The sequence below is a fragment of the Hippopotamus amphibius genome, chromosome 2 (genome assembly GCF_030028045.1).
Source record: "Hippopotamus amphibius kiboko isolate mHipAmp2 chromosome 2, mHipAmp2.hap2, whole genome shotgun sequence".
In the NCBI taxonomy this organism is placed as follows: Eukaryota; Metazoa; Chordata; class Mammalia; order Artiodactyla; family Hippopotamidae; genus Hippopotamus; species Hippopotamus amphibius.
Genome location: NC_080187.1, coordinates 198,004,143 through 198,022,656, shown reverse-complemented (window position 1 = coordinate 198,022,656; position 18,514 = coordinate 198,004,143).

Below are 18,514 nucleotides of genomic sequence, written 5' to 3'. Positions count from 1 at the left end.
CATGGTCACAAGATGGCTGCCACAGCTTCAAATGTTGTATCTGCATACATCCCAAACAAGGTGGTAAGGGTGGCTCTCAGCCTTTTATCAGAAAGAAAAAAATCTTTCCCATACTCTCCCATTGCTCCCTTCCATCCACCTCCCACTTAGTCCTATTAGAAAAAACAAGGTCAAAGGCCCACCCAAAAACAGATTCTTGATTTATCTTTTATAGCTAGGGGAGAGGCCCGTTTCCAGAACCATGTGATCATCCACCTAAAATGAGTTCCATAACTTAGATAAGATACCAGGGATTTAAAATCTTGTGACCACCTTTGAGAGAGGCTATCACAGGCTTGCAAAGAACTGGTTGCCTGTTCTTTGAGAAGTGCCAATTAGAAGTATATATGACCTGCTATCTAGAAGAAAAAAAGGTGAGAATTCACACTGAGGATCCAAGAACTGGGCAAAAGAACATCCTTGGTAAGGGCTACATTTAGAAGTAGCCTGTTAACTAGTGTAAACTGTTAACTTGGTCTTGCCTTCCCTCTCTGAGTTGAAAAATCAGATATTATTGAATATCATAAATGCAGTTTGCCTCAGTACCTATTACTGTCATAGAAGACCAAAATTTTGATATTGTTAAGTCTGTAGAAATTTATTTTGCTATAGATTGCTATAAATGAATTTTTAAATAATTAGAATTACAAATTTGTGGATGGGGTCATTTATCAATAGTATGTGATCTGAAACTTTTAAAAAATATTTATAAAGGGGCTTCCTAGGTGGCGAAGTGGTTAAGAATCCGCCTGCCAATGCAGGGGACACAGGTTCGATCCCTGCTCCAGGAAGATCCCACATGCCATGGAGCAACTAAGCCCGTGTGCCAAAAAAAAAAAATATTTATATGACCAGTCCTGGAACTATAATCTGCTTATAAACATAGAAAGGGAAAAACAAAAACTACAATTTTCAAGATAGATTTTATTTTTAAGAAATACTTAATTTTGGAGAGAAAGGGAAATAATTTTATAAATGAAATGTATCATGAGAATGGTATTACTACCCTATATAGAATATTTCCTTGCACTAAACCCTGTATTAAATACTCCACATATATTCTGGTTTTCTCATTGTAACAATTCCGAAAGAATATCATTTTTCAAGTGAGAAAATTTTAGTTCAGAGATTAACTGGTAGGAGTAACAGCTAATAATAGGAAGAGCTGGAATTAACTTGGTTCTAAAGCCTAGTTCATAACTTTTAAGCTATACTTAAAGATACTTGTCCAAATTGCCTGTTGTAGTAGTTTGATTTGGTGGCTCCTTTGAAGTTTTCATTCTTGCTTAAAATTTAGAATTAAATTTTATTTTTGTGGAAATTCTGTTTCTATTTAACCTTTGATCCTTTATTCCTTATACTTCCCTTGCATTTTTGGTGCTTTTGCATTTTGCCTGTGGTTTGTAACTTTCCTCTAAATTACTCATAGTTGAGTTCCTTTCCCTTCTCTCTCCCCATTGGGAATACATGCCCTAATGTACTGGAAATCAAGGGAGAAGTAAGAATTAAATAGAAAGGTTTGTTTTACACACAGCATTTCAAGCACATGTTACAGGTATACCTAATCATATCTATTTTAAAACCACTTTTTAAATTTCATCAGGAAGTAAAGACTGGACAAAAAATGTTTTGTCGAACAAATGATAAAGTGCCTAAAATATGTCAGTGTCTGTGCCAGGAGTTAGAGAAGACATCTGCCATTTTGAAATGTTACAATATGATGAGGAAGATGCACAATGTACAGGGTTGCAGAATGCAGTGATGTCAGTGTAGCAGTGACTGCTGTTTGCTGCCAACACGTTCTCCTAGCCATCTGCACAAAGGACATTAACCAGCTTCCCTTAGAGCTAAGTGGAGCCACTTACATAGCACTCAGCCAAAAAGATAGAATCAAAAGGTTTGCATGTTTCTTTGAAGTGCCCCTGCCCTCCTTCCTCTTAGCTGGCTAGAATGTAGATATGATGACTGGAACTCCAGTAGCTCCCTTGGACTTCGCAGTAAAGCCACACGCGGAGGATGATTGGAGTAACGAGATAGAAAGAGCCCGAGGCCCCGATGACTGACGGAAGCTGCCCTACTAATCCTGATCATTGCCTCTAGATGTGTTTTATGTGAGGGACAAGTTTCTGGTTTAAAGTCATTTTGAGTTCTCTGTCACTCAATGCAAATGCAAATTCTAACCAACGTGGGTGGCCACCAGAAGGTTTTAGGCAGAAGTGTGGAATGTTAGATTAGCATGGGGATCACAAAACCACCATGGGTGCCCCCGCAGAATGGCAAACTTGCATCTCCTTATCACTGGTATTGGTAAATCAAGAGAGACGCTTGGAAAGAATACCCTGATTTTAGCACAGATAAAAGAGAATAAATTTAGATGGTTTCTAAGCTGCTTAAACAATGAGAGAAAATTAATGAATTGAAAGGAAATACAGCTTTCTGGGCATTGGTGTCAGACCTAGGTTTTAATCTCAGCTCTGCCAAATACAACCATAATCCTAGCAAATTATATGAATACTAGTAATGATATCCATCTGGAGAGCATTTTCTGGCCTGTTCGTTATTTTTGCCAACATCTTGAATGAAGACAAAAGTTCTACTGTGGCGAATACTGTGGAACGTCTTGCTCAGTTTCTGTTCCAGCCTCTTCTTATGCAAATCCTGGGAAGCCCAAAACTACATTTCCTAGTCTTCCTCACAACCTAGATTCTGGATATGAATTGCATTCCATCCATTAGATGCATTCTTACAAGATTTGGAGGATGAAACTGAAACAGAAACTGTCCTCCTACCCATTGTTGATGACTTTCTTGCAAGCAAGCTCACAGTGACAAGTCTTTCAGCAGCAAGGTTCTAGAGAACATTCTTGAGATTCTTAGGTATCTAGGGTTCGTGTTCCTGTGCCAAGTCACCAGTTCCACGAATATCAAGATGCAGTCTAGTGGTGGCAGTGATGGTAACAGCAACAGTACATGCAGCTTCCTGGTCTTGCTTCCTGATCTCTGGAGTGATTCCAGGTATGAACTCGTTCCCCAAATGGTCAACTCTACCGTGTTGTTCTGGGAGTCATTTCTGGCAGCACGGTCTAAAGCTTGTTCTTCCGTGTGTGTAGGAGTACCAAATTCCCTGCATTAAGTTTTTGGTTTTATCTTGTTTGTTTGCTTAAAATGCCTAGGATAAACATTTCATACAATTAACTGACTCATATGCCTACAGGCTAGGAGTCATGAACACCTGAGATCTAGACCTGATTCTGTCATTCTTTTCCCCTCTTTGCACTTTATGAAGAATAATAACCCCTGTTCTGGTTACTTCCCAGAATCTTTTGTCAAGTTCAATGAGATATGGCAATATTTTGTAAACCCTAAATATAAACTATTATGATTATTATAAATGCCTACATAAAAGAACAGACATTTACCTAGGAGTGGGAAAAATTCTTGTACTTTTTAGTACTAAAACGCTATGTTTTACTTGAACACACACACATATCACATCTGTCAGGAGGTAAAGTAAGGTTATATTCAGACAAAGTGATGAACTTTGAATTAGGTTATGTGTCTGTAAGAAATCACCGTCAATAAAATTTAATTTAAGCCAAGTTGTCACCTGAGCATGTTTGTTTACCATATACCTACATAGATTATTTAAATCATGATACCTTGTATTTAGATTTCATGTTTGCAAAACACAGAGTTTAAATTTCCTGCATATATTCACCTCTAGTCAATATAATCTCTTTACTTAATCTCATAATTTTACCTCACCCTCACAACAGTTCTGAAACGGCTGTCTCAAAAATTACTGGTGATTTCATAATTGGTAAATCCTGCGACACTGTTCCTTTGGCTTCTACGACTTTATATTCTGGTTTCACTTCCTACCTCAGACCCCTCATTGCGCCCTCTCTCAAAGACTGGCTTCCTCTGCCCATTAATTAGATATAGAAATCCTTTGACATTCTATCATTGTCTTTTCTCATTCTACGTTCTCTCCCTAGCCATTTCAAACATCCTTACAGCTCTTTCAGATGGCTTCCAAATCTAAATTTTCAGACTTGACCTCTGACTTCCAGTCTTAAAATCTAAAGTCTTAAAATTGAAATTTATTCTTTTCCACTACCCTCTCCTCTTCCTATTATGTTAACAACATTACCATCATTGCAGTCACCCAGTTGAAAGCTCATGTGCCCTTTTCTTCATCCTCTCCTCAACATCAAATTAGTTTCCAAGTTCTATACCTTTGAGGTCCCTATCTCTTTATTCCTTCCTTTCCCTCCTGATCCTGCCCTGATACATGGATTCATTTCTCCCTTGAAATATTGATACTTAATTATCTCTCACTTTTCTAATAATTTCTGTATTATGTTACCTTTGTAATCCTTAACTCAAAAGCCTTTGATATTCAGAAATCAATATTATTCATATATATAAACAGTAACCAGCTAGAAGGTATCAAGAGAAGACCCTTTTATGCTAGCAACAAAAAAGATAAAATATCCAGGCATGAACCTAATGGAAAACATGCAAAAGTTATATAAGGAAAATTTTAAAAACACTTTCATTGAAAGACACAAGGTAGACTAGAGCAAGTGGAATGAGAAAACATGTTCTTAGATGGGAAGAGTCAACATCATGAAGATAATTGATAAGTTTAACATGATTCCCACAAAAATGTCAATCTTTTTCTTTTAGGGCTAGACAAGTTGAATATATTCTTAAAATGAGAATATAAGTAATTATAACCCCCCCTCCTAAAGATCTTTTTAAAAAAGCAGTGTCTGAGGGATTGACCCTACTAGGTATTAAACATAAAGGCACATTCCTAAATCCCTATAAAGTCAAACAACAAATGACAAAGTAGGAAGAGATATTTATGAGCCATGTCACTACAAGGGAGTAATGACCCCAATACAGAACTCCTAAAGATGGAGGAAGAAGGAAAGCCAACAATGCCATAGAAAAGTGGACAAAAGATATGAACAGACAGCTCACAGGAAGAAGAAATGATCCTTAGACATTAAAAAAAAATTCTCAACTTGATTCATACTAAGAGAAATACAAATTAAAACTATGTTAAGTTGCCCCTTCTCACCTATCAGATTGGCCAAAAAAAAAAAAAAATCTGTGTTTGATGCCATCCTCTTTTAGAAACATTGTGGGGGCACAGGCATTTAATATTGTTTCCTTGCACATTTCCTAAAGAATCTACTAGAGAACAAAATTTCAAATGTCCAAATCACTAGAGAGATAACCTAAGGACCAGTGGTGAGCATTAAATACTTATTTACATGAAAAACAAAGGTGATATGAGGGTTAAAGAGGAAAGAGTATACTATGTATTGGCTTTATGCTCTGAAAATCAAACTATTGAATATGGAGAGAGTAGATGCAAACAATTTTTAAACTATTTCAGTAATATTGGTGGTGGTAGGATGGGTAATTTTGCTGAGACTGTTGTGGGTGTAATGCAAGACCATGCAAACTGTAATTGTGTGATATTCTAATTCTACCATTCTCTGGTCTCTGAGAACCTGGATTCTCAGAAGAAAGGCAATACCCATGTAAGATAGAAGATGTTAAGTAAAAACAGTACAGTCCTGCCTTTGCATTGGAAGTATCAGTGTGAATTCATGGACTATCTTGCCATACAATAGCGGGGAAACGACTGAATACTACTGAGTTCAGGTCAAAAGGACACAAGACCCAACTTGAAGAAGCTGCCACTGGCCAAAGATGGAACAATTTAAGCTCCATAGGGATAATAACTTCAGTGGATTGACATACTTAAAATGTTTAAATCCATGAGTTTTAATGATCCTAAAACATTAATTGGTCACCTTTTGAGGGTGACAGGCAACAAACTTGTTATTTTTAAAATTGGGTAGAGGGAAAGAATCAAATATTTATCCTGCCTTTCCTTTTATTTGATTATCCTACTGGAATATAGAGAGATGTTCTAGCTCATAAATAAGCAAGTGATAAAATTGGAATATCATCATTTTACAGTCCCTAATGAGTGGATCTAGACAATGGGCATTGACCACTAGTAATATCGAAAGAGAGAAATAAAAAGATATCATGTGCCCCAATACAGAATACAGTCCACAGTTAAGTAGCCTTGCCTCCAAAAATTAAACTGAAATCTAATGAGGTCTCTGTACCCACTTACCAACTTACAAGAAGTACATAGATCATGGAACACTGCATCATGGGGGTACAATCAGTAAAATCCAGAGTCTGGGAAGTTCTACAGAACAAACAGTTGAGTTTCTTCGACAAATAACTTTCAAGGAAAAAAAAAAGAGAGAAACCAATGGAAGGAGAACCTGTATATTAAAAGAAACTTTTTAAAAAGTCATATTAAAGTTCATAGTAAATAAAAATAGAAGAAGGTTAACTGCGTGTTTAGAGATGCACACTTGGGTGATAAAATATAAAGAAAAGCGAGGAAATGATTATCATAAAAAAGAGCAAGTAGAAATATGGATGGCTTCTGGGGTAGCTGCCAAAGTTCCCTTTCCTCACCTAAGTGATGGTTATAAAGGTGTTTGCTTACAATACTTTATTAAGGTATTACTTATTTTATGTGGCTTTCTGTGTCTGCTATGTTTTTCATTTTTAAAAGTTATTTTTAAGTAGTATGTTGAAAATTGACAATTATAAGGAAATTTGCCTTTCCTGTATCTACTGTATTTAGAATAAACAAATTGCCCAACTTGACACAGGGAAAATCTTTCTTTAGTAAACAATTCCAAATATTAAGTGTGGAAGGAGGGATAAAATTAGAAAATCACCACTTTGCAACCCCTAATGAAACAGGAACTTCAGGCAAAGCTAAAGCTTTGGATGAAACCAATAGGTAGTAGATGAATAGGAAATTTTGTAGTGGAAGAATCAGGCTGTCACCACCTGAACCCACAGGTCAGTCTTTGCATTACTATTAATAAATGTGGGCAAGCAAAATATTGGGATATTTCCATTCATAAATACAGGAAATAAGGGAACAAGTTAAATAACACTCCAGGAAAGCAACCAGACCAATCCAGAATCAGGAGCATTCTAAGGGATGACTTGCATGATTTCCTCAACAAGACGACAGCATAAAGAAGAAAGGTGGGGTGAGGAGGGCTGCTGTAGATTAAAATAAACTTAAGAGCTATAAAAACCACATTCCATGTGTGGACCTTGTTTAGAACCTTGTTAGCCAGCTGACAAAGATATTTTTTTAGCTAATTAGGGAGGTTTTACTTTATTTTGTTTTTTAATTTTTATTTTATATTGGAGTATAGTTGATTAACAATGTTGTGTTAGTTTCAGGTGTACAGCAAAGTGATTCATTTATATACATACATGTATCTATTCTCTTTCAAGTTCTTTTCCCATTTAGGTTATTACAGAACATTGAGCAGAGTTCCCTGTGCTATACAGGGTTATCCTGTCCTTGTTGGTTATCTATTTTAAATACAGCAGTGGAGATTTTAATATGAACTGGGAATTGGTAAGTCCCAAAGAATCATTAGGAGTGATAACGGCATTTTGTTTGTAAGAAAATGTCCATATTTCTTAGAGATGCATGCTAAAATACATAGAAGTGAAAACACAGGATGTCCACTTTGAAATACTTTGGCGGAAGACAGAGAGGAGGATAGAGGAAGAATGATATAGTCATACCTCAGAAATATTGTAGGTTTGGTTTCAGACCACCGCATTCAAGTGAATATTGCAATAAAGCAAGTCACGCAAATTTTTTTGGTTTTACAGTAGATATAAAAGTTATGTTTACACTATACTATAGTCTATTAAGTGTGCAATAGCATTATGTCTAAAAAAACAATGTGCGTACCTTAATTTAGAAATAGTGCTCTTGGGGAAATGGCACTGATAGACTTGCTCGACTCAGGCTTGCTACAAACCTCCAATTTGTAAAAAACACATTATCAGCAAAATGCAATAAATCAAAGCACAATAAAATGAGGTATGCCTATAATTGTTTAGTCTGGGTACGGGGTTTATAGAGATTCATTGTTTTGTTTTACTTCTGCATATGTTTGAACATTTTTTCATTTAAAAAGTTTTTCATGATTCTACCTTCTATTAAATAAGATACTTAAAATATAGTACTCAAAGTCCAAGCTCTTTTGGATGGTATTCATGGCACTGTACAATCAACTCCTTCAAGTCATGTGAGCTGAAAAGAGGGCTGGCATAGATTCCCGAGGGAAAATCAGGGTGCTGTTTCCAGAATAGGGAGAATCAAAGCCAGGCAAAAAACATAATAGGTGCCCACCATTTTTCCCACAGAACTTTTTGAGCTTCATCTTACAAAAAGCATGTAGCCAGACAACCACGTGCTGTTTCCTGAGGAGAGTGCGTTCCTATACCTCTTAGTCTTGCTCAGGCTGTCCTCTGCACTTTTTTCTTTTAACTGAATCATACTTTCCTTCAAAATCCACCACAACTGCCATCTTAGGGGTAGCCTTTGCCATGCATGCCTACAAAATAAGAAAACTCCCGTGGCACTGGATTTGGCCTCTGTGATGGAATTCTGCCTTGTATGGGCAAACATGTGTATCCATAGCCCCCATTAAACTGGAAGCTCCCTGAAGGCCCCTTCTACTGTATGCCTCAAAGCATGGAGCCCAATGACCTGTCTATAGCAAGGGCACAATCCTTGTTTGTCCAACTGAATTGACACTAGTGACTTTCAGACTGAGTTTCTCAACAAGGCACAAAGTATTAATAAGCTAAAAAATTGTCATCTTTTAGAATAGCAAATAAATGGAACATTTATTATCCAGTATCTCTTGCCTATTTAAAGACACTGGATGTATTTTTAGTTGAAGTACTAGATATTAGATCCAAATTGTCTATACCCAAGATGCCTTCTCTAAGGTCTGTAGGGGTAGATTGGGATGTATTTGCATTTTGAAATATGTTAATTTCTTTTCCAACCACAGCAGATGGTCACGTTCCTGCTTGTAACAGACATTTAACTGATTTGACAATAGCCTTATGGTCTTTCTGGTAGGACTCCAAATATTTGCATTAAACGGATCTTTGATTAAACTACTATTTTATCATGTGAGTCTGTATATGGTAACATCCTCAAATCTAACTGAATTCCAATAAGAATATAACATTTTTATATTTTTATTTTTGTGATTGGAGTCTACCATAGTCTTTGTAAAATTATGCTATGCAAATGTAAGTTTTTTAATTTAATAAGCCCCTTTTAAAAAGATGTCTTGACATAGGCTTGTGTTTGCATTTGCAGATCAGAACAGATTCCCTCTTGTCTAGGTGAGGTTGTCCTACCTGTGGAAGTTGGGCTTCACCTATGGGAAGGAAGCAGAAGACACATTAATTGAACACTGTGGCAGGTACCTTCCTTTAACTCATTCCAAAAAGCCAAGGTCAATTTGGGGCTTTGAACATAATCACAAAATGAGGAATTAGTTCCTCCCACTTGTCCATGATCTACTACGGAAGCGCAAGGAACTACACATTCAGTATTCCCGAACCTTTAGATCCTGATATCTCAGGAAAGTTAGACCACTCCCTCCTTGTTCAGGTGGGAAAACAGGGTTTGGAAAGGTGAGAAAAGTGACAAGTGAAGACCAGTACTCAGGTCGCCTGGCCCCTGGCCCAGTCCTTTTTCCACTACAAATTCAGGGCCTCCCTGAGAACATGAAGCTGCCTGGGGAGGTGACACGGGGTGAGTTAACCCACACTCACAGTTCACTGTTACGTGCAGCTGAGAGCAGCCTAAACTGATATGCTTCTCTTACCCCACGTCTCTTCCCTCCACACACTTCTGTTTCTGTGTTTTGGCCTTTCTCCAACCATGTTTATAATCAGACAGCATTAAATGCAGTATGTGTGTGAACTGTGAGGACAAATTTCCCAGCAAAGAGATTTCCATTAAAACAAATTCACACGTGTCTCCTTATCTCTATTCCAGAGGCAGAGATGCCCAGCAGAATGGTCTTCCTGAGTGGATTTGCCTGGTTATAATAAATCTGGGGGTCTCTAGGAGTTGGAGACCCTCTGCTCTGCCGGAAACCAGTCACCTGGTCTTCTGCCCTAACAACCGCGTCATTGATTCCACTTCTCATGAGTAAGCTTTGTGCTGAATGATTTTGGCCCCTTGGCCCTGGTCCCTGAAATGAATGCCCAGGATATGACAGCCCCCAAACACATAATAGTCTTCTTCTAGTTCTGGATGGAAAATATCATATAATGCTTAAGGCTGGACTTGTTCCTAAGCCCTTTAAATCTTCAGGCTCCTTGATATCAGGGACAAAATCTTATTTCTTCTGTATTTCCCCAAATTATTTCTCATATGGAAGATATATAATAATTAAAATCCCTTATTAATTGAATTCTGCCAACAGATGAGCAACTCCCAGACTGATAACAAAACCAGGCAAAGTGGCTGTCAGCTTGAGGATGGCATCGGTGGAGGCGAACTCCTGCTCTCCCTGGCTTCTTCTTGATCCTGGCAGAGAACATAAAAATTTGTTCCATCAGATACCTGATTAAGCCCCAGATCAAGGCAAAATGCCAGTGCTAACATGAGCTCTGTACTTCCTATCTCCTGCCTTGAGCTATAATTAGCAGACAGGGAAATGAACAGGAGGTATGAGAGCATGTCTTCAAAACTGAATGGAAATCAATGGAGAAATGACTCGCCTTACAGAAATCCATTCTGCATGCAAAGTTCCAGGAATATCTTAAAATAAGGTCTATGATAAGTTAAACACAACATCTAAATAATCTTCAGATTATCCAGCCAATGACATTTCTAGATGATCTTTAAAATGCCTCCCATCACGTCTCTTTCTAAAAGATGTAGGGAAAGTAGGAATATTAATAAATTAGTTCATAGTTGTGAATATTTCTCACAGTCTTTCCAATGCTCTTCGGTTCCTTAATAATCTACATGTAATTTTTAAATTTTTTATTGTAGAAATTTCAAACAATATGTAAGTATAATGAACCTTCACGTACCCTTAACCCAACTTAAATAAGTATCAATTCACTGTCAGTCTCATTTTATCTGTACTCCAACCCATTTTCCCCATGTTCTCCAGATTATCTTGAAACAAATCTCAAGTATATCATTAATTTTAACTAGTTCAGCAAGCTATAGCCATTGTTAAGTCCAGTTCTCAAAAAAACTTTTCTGGATCACTCCTGATTTTTACTAGTCAATAGTTGTTTAAAAGTTTGATACAGTTTCTATAAAAATAAAGATATTTACTTATAAATTTCTTTACACTTGATTTAGTTAGTTCATCCATTTGTTCATTCATCATACATTCAGAAACATTTACTGGGAGTTCCCTGGTGGCCTAGTGGTTAGGACTCCACACTTCCACTGCAGGGGGCACAGGTTTGATCCCTAGTCAGGGAACTAAGATCCTGCACACCACATGGCAGGAAAAAAAAAATTATTAAGTACTTAGTATGTACTGGACCTATCTGGAATTCTGGGAATACAGCTATGAACAAAGTAGACAAGACCCCCTGATATTATATTTTGGTAAGGGGAAGAAAATAATAAACAAATTGGAAAATTCATAAACAAGATGATTTCAAATGTCAAGAAAGAAAGGAACAAGTTAATGTGATAGCAACTCCGCTAGGTGAGGGGAGGGGAGATATGACATTTCTGATACCTAGAGAATGTAAAAGACCGGCAATTAGAAGACTGGATATAGAGTGATCCAAGCAGAGAAAATCAAAAAGACTGCAGCAAGGAAGAGGTTTCTGTGTCAGGGAACAGCAAGGAACACAGTGTAAACTCAGCATAGTACACAAGGGAGAAACTGGTCAGACATAAAGCTGGAGAGTGAGGTAGACAGTGACCCCCAACAAATCATCCTTTCCAGTACTCATGCCCCTGGTATCCCCTCCCACATAGACTCTGGACTTGATCCTGTGCTTTGCTTTGGCCAATGGGACATTAGCAAGCATGGTAGGAGAGTGGATGAGCACTTGCACACTGGGTCTTGCCCTCTTGGGACGCTCTCTCTGGAAGCTAGCCACCATGCTGAAAAGTGACTTGAGCTAGACTAGCAAGTGATGAGAGGCCACACGGAGACACTTTCTGGAGGATGAACATTCACCTTGGACAGTCCATCCCCAGCGAGCTCCTAAATGAATGTGGTCACATCACCTCAGTCAACCTGCAAAATCATGAGAAACAATAAATGGTTGTTTTTCATCATTATCTTTTGGGGTGGTTAATCACATGGCAATAGAATACCGAAACAGAAGGTGGCACGTGGAAGTAGGGTGCTGCTGTGACTGAAACCTAAAGCGGGTCATTTGAGACTGAGCCGTGGAGGAAGGCTGGAAAGGTGGTCATCTATGTTGTAAAGTTGGGGAAAAATTGGTAAAGCCGATGATTAAGGTAAGACCTAAGAGAGAAAATGTACTTAATGATCTTGTGGATCTGGCCAAAGGGAACTTCCAAGTAGAATGCCAAAGGGGCTAATTTGCTTCTTTTAGCTGCCTGTCATAAAATATGCGAAGGAGGGATGGACCAGCAGTTCAGTTTTCAAGCAGAATTTAGAGAAAATATCTGCAACCTTGGGCTTGCTGGTTTGGAAAATAAAACACTTTCTCTATCCCAGACGCTCCTGCTCCAAAGTAATAAATGGCCTCAGGATGCTGCCAGCAAAATGTGACCTTAGTCAAGATCAAGCTGAAGGTGTGGCTGTAAGACCTATTTTAAGTCCTCAGAGCCCAAAGAGAGGCGGGCCCATCCCCAAGAGATGTGTGGATGGGAGTGTGACTCTTGTCTAATGGAGTAGATTATAATTTAATATACAGAACATCCACAACATTTTTTTTCTTTAAATAGTAAAAATTATCATTTTATTGTTATTTTACATTCACAACATTTTTAAAGGAATTATACACCCTTAGACCAAAGGAACAAAGACCACTCAAAATGAAAAGAGACCTCTGGGCCCCCACCTTTCCATGAGCAAGAAGCAGGCTGAGAAGGCAGCCTCAAAGATGCACCACTTCTCATGGAAAAGGAGAAAAGTTCTCAGAGGACAGAGCCAACAGCCAGGAACAATGGATTAAGGAAAAAGTGAACACCTTAGAAAATTCATAAACAAGATCATTTCAAATGGCAAGAAAAAGAAAGATCAAGGTAATGTGATGGTAATTTGGTGGCGTGTGGTGGAGGAGGGGGCAGAAACAGGCCACAGTCAAGAACAGTCCCTCCCTCTGGAGCCAGGGATACTGGCAACATGTGCACAGCTGGTTTTTAGAATTGCTAAGGACCTGTGCCTGCTACATGCCTTCGATGTCCTCCCCCTGAGAATGGGAGTATCTACTGCTTTTATCTTATCCCTGTCTCACCACTGCATGTGGTGTTTGGGGGCTGGGGGGGGGGGATGGGGAAGGTGGGGGGATGATGGCAGCAGATAACTTGAATTTTCAGTTCCCAGGTTTCTGGATTGAGAAAAGCCACACCTTGGAGGTGATTTGGACCTGATCCAAATGATGAAATTCTGAGCACTGAGTAGCTACCGTACGGGTGAGACTTTGGGAGGTATTAAAGATGATGAATGTGTTATGCATAAGGGAGAAATGCCAATAAGTTATGGCCAGAGGAGAGGGTGGTTTGCGATCGATTAAAGATGGCCACAAAATCTTTTCTGTCCTTGCATGGAGACCAGGAGTCTATTTCTCCTCCTCTTGAGTCTGGGCTGGCTTTGTGACCTGTTTTGACAAATACAATGCAACAGGAGTGATACTGTGCCAGGTCGTACAAGACGGTGCAGCTTGCACTTTTGCCCTCTTGGAGCCCTGAGCCACGTGGAAAGAGGTTCACCCACTCAGATGGAGAGCTGAAAGGTGCCTGGCTAAAAGAAATCTGTTTCTCTACTCACAGCACTTCTGACTGCGTCTTACGATTTAATTCAATTCTGACACTATTACACAGGTTAAGGAATCAGTCCCACAGACTGCCCCCAACTTCAGGTGCAAATAGTGGGTCCCCAGTTTACCCACACTTCTGTCTAACTTGGCTACGAATCAGGAGTTCCCATGACCCTCTCCTCAGGTTTGATAATTTGCTAGAATGGCTCAGAACTCAGGGAGACACTCTGCTTACTATTATTGGCTTATTGGAAAGGATATTGGAAAGGATACAGAGGAACAGCCAAAGGAAGAGGTACATGGGGTGGGGTCTGGAAGAGTCCTGAGCACAGGAGCTTCTCTCCCATGAAGTTGGGTGTGCACCCTCCCAGCACATAGATGTGTTCACCAACCTAGAAGTTCTCTGAACACTCCATACGTTAGTCATTTTATAGGTATGATTGATTAAATCACTGGCCATTGGTGATTAACTACATCCCCAGCTTCTCTCCCCTCCATGGAGGCTGGGGGTTGGGACTGAAAGTTCCAGTCCTTTAGTCACGTAGTTGGTGAGCAGCCCCTACCCTGGGGCTTTTGGCCACCATTCATCTCATTAACATAAACTCAAGCATGGTTGAAAGGGGCTTATTATGATTAATAAAAGACCCTTCTCTCACCACATTGCTCAGGAAATCACAAAAATTTTAGGAGCTCTGTGACAGGAACTGGGATGAAGACCAAATACAGATGACTTATTTTATCACAGTGTCACACTGGCCAAGCCCTTGATGTTCCAGCCGTCACAGTGAGATACCAGACTTGTGGGAAAAACCTGTCTCGAATTCCCAGCCGCAGGCAAAGAGCCGTCCTGCTAAGTCCAGCAAACCCAAATTGCGCAACTGTTAGTAAATGCACAGGGGTTGTTTTAAACCACTAAGTTTTGGGATAGCTAGTTACAAAGCAATAGATGAATACAGCAGAAATATAGTGATGGACTAATGATAGCTCAAGTTTTTGGGGTTCCCCCTTCAAAAGTTGGAAGTTTTGCCTGGGCTGCATTCAGCCTGAGGGTTAGCTGGGCTGGAAGATCCAGGACGGCCTCACTCACAGGGCTGGCCATTGGCTCTCCTCCATAAGTCCTCTCATCGTCAGTAGGCTAGACCCAGTTTCCTTACATGATGGTCTTAGGGCAGCGTTCCCAGAAGGAAAAGCCAGCTGTTGCAAGGCTCCCTGAAGGCGAGTCTCTAAGGACTTGTACAGGGTCACTTCCACCACATTCTATTGGTCAAAGCAAGTCCAACAGTCAGCCCAGATTCAAGAGATGGGAGAGAACCGAGTAGTTTCTCTTTTCATCTTACTGCTGAGAAGAGCCGCAAAGTACTGTGGCCAAGTTTTTCCATCTATCATCATATCACAAAAATTTTAATCAAATGCCAGATATTTGTGCTTAAGAACAGAACTAGAATGACTGTACACAAAATAACGTATATGACATTTGAAAATTAATCTTATGAAAGCATTATATCCTCATTTTTACTTTAGCCTTAATGTCAAAACCACCCAAACCTTCTTTTTTTCCTTTATTTTCAGAAAGCCAATTTGAAAAGAAAGATACCACACACTAAAATAGGGTCTCCAAGCTGTTTTACAAGTTACCAAACATTTCCTCAGGCCTTGAGATCATCCTGCATGGACCTCATCACTGGTGATGCCTGCTCTCCTCCGGAAATCCTTTCAAGCCTGGAGAAAAGAAAGGAGACAGTGGAACATGAAAGCAACAATCAGCTCGAAACCCTGTCAGGTAAGACCTCTAGGTCATGTGCAGGTCCCCACCTATCAGAAATCCTGCTCTAAAAACTTCTGTAAAAACCTACATTTCCAAGTGTTAAGCTTAACTTTTCTGGACTTGTCCTTGAGTGATTAATAGAATCACACTGAGAACCAGCTGTTGTAGAGAATCCCTTAGTTTACAAATTCCACAGACATGGATTTGCTAAACTAGAAGAATCGGAGAACATCTGCATTTAGTCCAAGATGTTTATGTCATGGGTCAGAAAGCAATGGTGACAGTTATCTAAGTTGACAAAGAAAACTTACCCATTTATAGGAATCTGTATGATTGTTTGTAGCATCTTTTACCATCTAGAGAAATTTCTTGGACAAAGCGTTTTGATTAAAAATGCTATAAGAGAGCTCAATGTCTGCCTAAGAAGTAACACAGTGCATTCCTCAGTAGAGTAGAGTTGAAGCAATCTGTAGTATCAATGAGGCCGTCTTTTTTTTTTTTTATGTATACAATTGTGTTAGATAAGGCAGAAGTTGCATGCAATTTTTCAGTTCTACCACTAGATGGAGAACTCATCTCCTTACCAACATAGGACAGAAAGCTCCAGTGCGTGATTGGAGCAAAGCTTAATGTTAGGCCCTCCAGATTATCGAAAAAAAAGTGCAGTTGATGTTCTAAATGTCCTAGTAGTCTGGTGGCAATAGGACAAGAACTCAAGAATCTGTATTTCAAAGCAGAGTATAAATGTCAAAATACGGACAAGAAGTTCTATGGAAACTCAAAAGAAAGATTAACTCAAAACATTAGCAGAAAAATTTTGGATGAGATAGCACTTGAATTTCGAAGTTCAAGTAGCATTTCAACTGACTGAGGTGGAGAGTGTTGGATAAACAAACACAGAGGTGGAAAAGCATGATAATGTCTTCTTAGCACACCAGGAGATGACTTGAGATGTAGTGTAGGGTTATATTGTTTTAAATGCAGAGGTGAAGCGATTATAATTAATTCAGTCAGTGATGGAGGTGCCCCCAGGTTCTTTGAGGCACCAACCAATAAACCAGGCTCTGCTCCTCTACATTCCTTCCTTTGGGTGGAGTCAGGACTCCCTTTCTTCCACACCTACAGGCCTCCTACCTACTAGAATATCCGACAAATGTGTTTGGGAGTAGTGAAAGTGAGAGACAAAAGGGAACCCAAATTCATTTTCCCCACTTTTTCTCTGTTTATTAAAGGTACTCATGTTATTATTATTTTGGCTATTTTCAAAAATTTGGCTTACCACTGAAGAATGTATATTTCATATGATGAGAATATTCAATAGACCACATTATGGACATAACTAAAATATCCACAAACATTACTGAGTTGAGGTAGGTTATTTGAACACAGTGTATATTGCTCCAAAGTATAATGTCCAATTAGGGCAGAGATTGCAAACTGGTGACTTGGGGTCCTATCTAGCTCAAGATATGTTGTTAAATTTGCACAACATTTAAAATTGTTTTGAGTTAGTTGATATTACTTTACAGATCATGAGGCTTTCACATGCAATCTAGATTTCTGGCTTCTCTTCAAATGTTGTACAATCTCATAACAAGAGGTCCCCATTTTCATTCAGCATAGTCAGCTGCAGCCGGGCAGAGACCACCTCCCCGTTCAGTAACACACCTCCTCTCTAGTTTCCATGTGCCCTGCTCCCTTTTGTAATACACAGCATCTGCTTTCCCATTTATGTTACCTGTCTGGTCCCATAGACATTTGATTTGTGTGATCTCTATTTCTGCCCATTTGCATCTGTGGATTTTAGTATCCTTGTTGGACTGGTCATTACCAGCCATTACACACTGATGTTCTCAAACTCTTTTCTGCATCCACATTTTGGTCAGTGTGTAAAATTGTTTCTGTTGCAACTGAGCATATATGCCATCACTTTATTAAGCTGAGTGGGTTGTGTGACTTCCTCCTGAATGGGGTATAATCTACAAGAAAGAGGTAAGAGACAAAGTGTAGAATCCAGAAAGATCCCATGATTAATGGAACACCTGAGAACTTTGTCCCATGAGTACATAAGGGCAACAAAAAATGTCTATTCAAGTAGCAATACCATGACTGCAATAACTGTGGGTGCTTTGGTGGTGAGATATTTTGAAATAATGTGTTTTTTATTTCTGTACTTCTTTGACTACACCTTCCCCCCTAATTTAGTCTTCAATGCCTTAAGAAGGGTTAGGATTTTTTTAGCAGGAATGCAAACTCATTGTTTAATCTTGAAGCCCATTTCAAAAGCAAAAGTTTTGAAAGCCAGGTGTGCAGTCAGTGTCTAAATAGGAAAACAGAAACCCCATTAAGAACTTACAGTAGAGGAAAATTGACTGAGGTAATTGGGTTCACAGGAGATGGAGTAGTGAGAAGCCAAAGAGTGGATGGTGAGGTCACCCAACGATGAGCAACATCAGCAGGGCTGGAGGGACAACGGGAGGGGACTATCACTGCAGGAAACTGGATCCACAGTGGAATGAGGCAGCTCCTGCCGGAGGTACCGCAGAGGCAGAGAGAAATACTCAGACTTCTCCTTCCCATTCCCGGCCCCGTCTCCTGCTAGCCTCACCCAGTGGCTGAACCTAGCCAGAGCCAGTACCATGGGGACCTGCAGGCATCCGGGGCCCCCAGACCAGAGAGATGGGCAGAGGTAGGACCAGAAAGCACCAGAGGGCCAGCAGGCACAGGGTCCACACACCATTACAAAGGCCAGCCACTGGGGATAGAACAGGGTTTTGCTCTATTTTGTTTTCATCTTCCAAAACAT